Source organism: Erinaceus europaeus, chromosome 13, assembly GCF_950295315.1.
Source record: "Erinaceus europaeus chromosome 13, mEriEur2.1, whole genome shotgun sequence".
Taxonomy (NCBI): domain Eukaryota; kingdom Metazoa; phylum Chordata; class Mammalia; order Eulipotyphla; family Erinaceidae; genus Erinaceus; species Erinaceus europaeus.
The window spans coordinates 43,623,079-43,629,591 of record NC_080174.1 but is presented as its reverse complement, the minus strand read 5'-3'; positions in this window follow the sequence as shown (position 1 = coordinate 43,629,591).

The window sequence follows — 6,513 nt, the reverse complement described above, 5'->3', positions numbered from 1 at the left end:
CGTTTATTGATGTTTGGTTGACAACCTCTTGGTTACCCCCATTTCCTATTGCTTCCCCCCACCACTACTTCTGCTCTGTAGGGGCCTCCAGTCCTGTCCTCCATCCTAGCCACCACTCTTCTAGAAATTTTGTACCGATATGTTCTATTGGGTCTTTTCTCATCTTTCCGCCCCATCCCCCCCTCCGGCTACCACCACCCACCCCTCTGACTCCTTTCTCCTCCCACTCCTGGAACTTGGGTGTTGCTCTAGTTTCTGTTTTTTTTTTTTTTTTTAAAGAATTTATTTATTTATTCATGAGAAAGAGAGGAGAGAAAGAACCAGCCATCACTCTGGTACGTGTGCTGCCGGGGATTGAACTCAGGACCTCATGCTTGAGAGTCCAGTGCGCCACATCCCGGACCACTCTAGTTTCTGTTTTTATTCCTCCTCTCCCGACACACTTTTTTTTAAAGTTTATTTATTTATTTATTTATTTATTTATTTTATTTTGTTGTCCTTGTTGTCTTTTTATTGTTGCTGTAGTTATTATTGTTGTTGTTACTGATGTCGTTGTTGTTGGATAGGACAGAGAGAAATGGAGAGAGGAGAGGGAGACAGAGGGGGAAAGAAAGACACCTGCAGACCTGCTTCACCACCTATGAAGCGACTCTCCTACAGGTGGGGGAGCCGGGGCTCGAACCGGATCCTTACGCTGTCCTTGCGCTTTGCCCACGTGCGCTTAACCCGCTGGCTACCGACGGACTCCCTCCAGACACACCCTTAACCTCCCCAGTCTCATTTTCTAGCCTTTAACTCCTCGTTTAAGGTTAAGTCACCCCAGGTGGAGGGTAGATGGCATAATGGTTATGCAAACAGACTCTCATGCCTGAGGCTCCAAAGTCTCAGGTTCAATCTCCCACTCCACCATAAGACAGAGCTGAATAGTGTTCTGGTTAAAAAATAAAAAATTAAATTAAAAAAAAAAAGGTTAAGACACCCTTAAACAACACCTCATCTTTTTCTGTTCCCTTCCCACAGAGCTTGTTCCTTCGCAGTCTTTCTTCACTGATCCACTTTTTGTTTCAATTTTAAAGTCACTGCTCAGCTCTGATTTACCCTGTGGTGCTGGGGAATAAACCTGGGCTCAAGCATGAAAGTCTTTGCTGTCTCCTAGGCCCACTGTTTACTTTAGATAGAGAATCACAGTAGCAGTGGAGGAGGACCAGATGATTTCCAACGTGCTCTCTCTGAGACTTTCTGAGTGTAGGCTTATAATTCCAGAGATGACCCTCTGACCTCCTGTCTTCAGCCTCTTGGGAGAAGGAAATTAAATCTCACCCTCTGCTGAGTGTGGCTCTTGGACTGGATCTCCATTATAACACTTACCACACTCTACCTTGTATTGCAATTTTATTTGTATATGTCTTATCTGATCCTTTTAGTTATAAGCCCCTTGAGGCCAGAAACCATATCCAGTCATCTTGTCTTCTGCTGTATGTTACTTAGCACAATGTCTTGTCAGTAATGCCCTTGGTGTCATAATCTTTTCTTGGAATTCCCCTCTAAATTAGATTCAGCTTTGAGGCTGGGGAATAACATAATGGTTATGCAAACAATTTCATGCCTGAAGCTGTGAGCTCCCAGGTTCAAAGTCTTCCCTTTAATATTTTAAGTATTTATTATTGGATAGAGACAGAGAAATTGAGAGGGGAGGGGGAGATAGAGAGGGAGAGAGATACACCTGTAGCCCTGCTTAACTACTCATGAAACTTTGCCTCTGTAAGTGGGGACCAGGGGCTTGAACCTGGGTCCTTGCACACTGTAGTGTGTGCCCTTAACCAAGTGGGCCACCACCTGGCCCCTGATCCCAGGTTCAGTGCCGTAACACCATCATCAACCAGAGCTGACCTTGTTCTGATTAAAAATAGAAAAATAAGAGGCGTGGTCTGGGAGGTGGCACAGTAGATAAAGCACTGGACTCTCAAATATGAGGTCCCAAGTTCAGCCCCCAGCAGCACACATACTAGAGTGATGTCTGGTTCTTTCTCTCCTCTCATTAATAAGTAAGTCTTGAAAGAAAGAAGGAAAGAAAGAAAGAAAGACAGGGAGTCGGGCAGTAGCACAGTGGGTTAAGCGCACGTGGTGCAAAGCGCAAGGACCTAGGTAAGGATCCGGGTTAGAGCCCCGGACTCCCCACCTGTAGGGGAGTTGCTTCACAAAAGGTGAAGCAGGTTTGCAGGTGTCTCTCTCTCTCCCCCTCTCTGTCTTCCCCTCCTCTCTCCATTTCTCTCTGTCCAATCCAACAAAGATGACATCAATAACAACAATAATAACAACAACAACAAGACAACAAGGGCCACAAAAGGAAATAAATATCAAAAAATTAAAAAAATAAAAATAAAATTAAAAGTTTAAAGAAAAAAAAAGATAGATAAGAGGCCAGGTGGTGTCACACCTGGTTAAGCGCACACATTACAGTATATAAGGACCCAAGTTCAAGTCCCGTTCCCAATCCACAGAGGGAAAGTTTCACAAGTGATGAAACAGGGTTTCAGGTGTCTCTCTGTCTCTTTCCCTCTCTCTGTCTTCCCTTTCCCTCTCAATTTCTATTTGTCTCTATCCAGTAATAAATAAATATATTAAAAAAGACAAACTTTCTATAAATAGATTCAGCTTTTCATTTTTATTTTATTTTATTTTTGAGAGAGCTGCAGAGAGAGACACACACACAGAGAGAGAAATACCAGAGCACTGCTCAGTTCTGGTATGGTGGGCTGGGGATTGAACCTGGGACTTAAGAGCCTCAGGCATGAGAGTCTGTTTCCATAACCATTATGCTGTCTCCCCCACCTCAGCTTTCATTTTTAAAATTAATTCATGTGACTAGGGAGGTGGCATTTGTTGCATATGTGAGGCCCTGTTTGGTCCCCACTACAAACACGCTGTATATGAAGGAGCAGAGTGGTGCTCTGGTCACTTCTCCCATAAACTAAAATCAAAGTGACCAGCAGCAATAGCTCTATCGCTGTATCTTTGAACATGTGTACCTGAGGTTTCCAGTTTGATCACCTGTACCACATACACTAAAGTGGTGCTCTAGCTTGTCTCTTTCCGTTCTTCTCTGTCTCATGAAATTCTCTCATAAATAATAAATCTTTGCTTTGGAGTCTGAGAGACAGCATAATAGTTATGTAAATGACTTTCATGCCTGAGGCAACAGAGGTCCCAGGTTCAATCCCCAGCACCACCATAAACTGAGCAACTCTACTTAAAAATAAAAATAAAGGGGGTCGGGCGGTGGCGTAGTGGGTTAAGCGCATGTGGCGCAAAGCGCTTGGACCGGCGTAAGGATCCCGGTTTGAGCCCCCGGCTCCCCACCTGCAGGGGAGTCACTTCACAGGCGGTGAAGCAGATCTGCAGGTGTCTATCTTTCTCTCCCCTTCTCTGTCTTCCCCTCCTCTCTCCATTTCTCTCTGTCCTATCCAACAACGAATTGCGTCAACAAGGGCAATAATAATAACCACAACGAAGCTACAACAAGGGCAACAAAAGGGGGGAAAAATGGCCTCCAGGAGCGGTGGATTCATGGTGCAGGCACCGAGCCCAGCAATAACCCTGAAGGAGGAAAAGAAAAAAAATAAATAAATAAAAATAAAAATTAACTCTTTAATGTCAATGTCAGATTTAAACATTTTACTAATATTGAATCGGTTATAGAATAAAGGCGAGCACCCCTATACTCGAACTCAAAATCTGCCTTCACTTACTTGTCTGGTCCTGCTACATCCATGTTCCTTGTTTGGCCTTCATGTCTTTCTGGCAGTTCTTGTAGTTATCTCTGAAAATCTCTTCTCTTTAAATTCTACCCAGCATCCAACACCTACATTGAGTTTGTGACCTAAATGAAGGCTTCAAAATGCCACTTCCTAGGTCAGGGAGGTGCCTTAGCAGTGGAGCACATGTCTGGCGTGCATGAGGCCCTGAGTTTAATCCTGAACAGTGCAGTCTATTTGCCTCACATAAAAATAAAATAAAATCACATCACCTTAAAAAACAAATTAAGGAGTCAGGCGGTAGCATATCAGGTTAAGCGCAGGTGGCGCAAAGTGCAAGGACTGGTGTAAGGATCAAGGTTCAAGCCCCTGGCTCCCCACCTGCAGGGGAGTTGTCGTTTCATAAGCAGTGAAACAGGTCTCTGGTGTCTTTCTCTCCCCCTCTCTGTCTTCCCCTGCTCTCTCCATTTCTCTCTGTCCTATCCAACAATGACAACAACAATAATAACTGCAATAACAACAACAACAAAAAAAACAGCAAGGGCAATAAAAGGGAATAAATAAATAAATAAATATTTTTTAAAAAGTCTAAAACAGTGGTCTGGGAGGTAGCACAGTGGATAACGCATTTGTTTGTTTAAAAAAGTTTTAAACAAACAAACAAGGGGGCCAGGCGGTGGCGCACCTGGTTAAGTGCACACATTGCAGTGCGCAAAGTTGAAAGTTCAAGCCCCTGGTCCCTACCTGCAGGGGGGAAGCTTCACACAAGGTGGAGCAGGGCTGCAGGGGTCTCTCTCTCTCTCTCCCTCTCTGTTGCCCCCTCCCTTCTCAATTCCTCATGTCTCTATCCAATAATAAATAAATAAAAACATTTAAAACAAACAAACAAAAGTGACTTCAACTGAAGGGAATGCAATCACTACTAGCCCTCCAAACATTGTGACTACTTCTTGTACTACCATGGATCCTTAAAGTTGATGCAGCCTTGCTGTCATATTTATGTATCTTCCTCCTCCCCTCTAACAGTGGCATATTATTACAGCTTCTGTAAAGTAAGGAATCTTAAACTCAGAAAGTGGAAACTTCATGCCAAGGTTACAAAATATCTTCTTTAGATTGCACCAGGCTATGCCAGAATTCTCTATTCCTATATTTATTTATTCATTTACCAGAGCACTTCTCAGTTCTGGTTTATGGAAGTGCTGGGGATTAAACCTGGGACCTTTGCTTTCTCAAGCATAAAAGACTTTTTACATAACCATTATGCTAACTTCCCAGCCCTCCAGAGCTCTTTAAAGGCAGGGGATTGTGTTTAATGGTCTCTGTGATCCCTACTAGCACATGCTGAATCTTCAGTTAAGGATTTTCAGAATGAGTATGAGTTACTATCCTCTACAGAGTAACTCTTTTTAGAATAGTTAAGTGTCATACAGTGGATAAAGCATTGGATTCTCAACCATGAGCTCCTGAGTTCTATCCCCAGTAGCACATGTACCACAGTGATGTCTGGTTCTTTCTCTCCTATCTCTCCTCCTATTTATGAATAAATAAATTCTTAAAAAAATAGAATAGCTAAGTGATAGGGTGGAGAGTAGATAGCATAATGGCTATGCAAAACAGTCTCATGCCTGAGGCTCCAAAGTCCCAGGTTTAATTCCCCCCACCCCACCCTCTACCCCCACCCCCACCCCCCCCACCCCCACCCCACCCCCGCACCAGGATAAGCCAGAGCTGAATAGTGGTCTGGTAAAAAAAGAATAGTTAAGTGATTAAATCATTCCCAAGGCTTCATTTACAAGTTATTTTGTAAAAAGGAAAAACAAGAGATACTAATAATCTGAAGTGGGTTATGCATTTGTGTCTCAATCTCCATGGAAGAAAAGCTCAAAAGAGGCACAGATACTGCCACTTACTGAGCTCCACTAGTCCAGGATACATCTGTTATCTCAGTAGCTCTTACCACAACCTGGTGATGTAGGCATTATGCCCTCATAGATGAGGAAACTGAAGTTCAAGAAGTTTGTTGACCCAAGTCAGATAGTTTAGTAATCTGTTGAGTAAGAAATGACTCCGAAGCAGAAACTCCACTGTATCTCTGATGAGAGAAGGACCTGAATATGTGAAATATTCACAATATTTACAGGCTGGTAGTAGGAGCTGATAGGTAGAGTAGAATTCCAATATGTTACCAGGGAGTGAGAAACATAAATGTCAGGCCTCTAACTGATGGGCCAGCACACTTTCTTTACTAGACAGTTTCCATGAAAATCAAGTTCTCATCTGTAGGTGGCCTAGGGCAGCTGGAACCACAACAAAAGGAACCAGTGAAAAGGTGAATCATTGAAACTACTCAGAGCAAACTGCTGGTCAGAGCTCTCTGGCTTTTTCCCTCTCTCATTCATTCAGTAAACATGTATTGACTATGTACTGTGTGGCAGGCACTGTGCTGACCTCTGGAAATCCAGTGAGGAAGCTTCAGGCCCAGTAGAGTCTGGTCTGGTGACACTATCTGGGCTTCTCCCTCCTTTCCCCCACACCTGGCGTTTTTGGTTCAGTAAAGGTCCCCACCTCCTATTGCCATCCACACTCTGCTCTTGCATCAGCTATGCTGAGGCCACTGATTGGTCAAATTATTATTTTTATTCCTCAATCACCATCCAGCCCTGAAGACTGGTTCATCTAGATTGGATAGAGAGAATCTGGAATGTTTTTGAGGTTTCTTCCACTTTAGACCCTTTCAGGATTTTAACCCTATTGG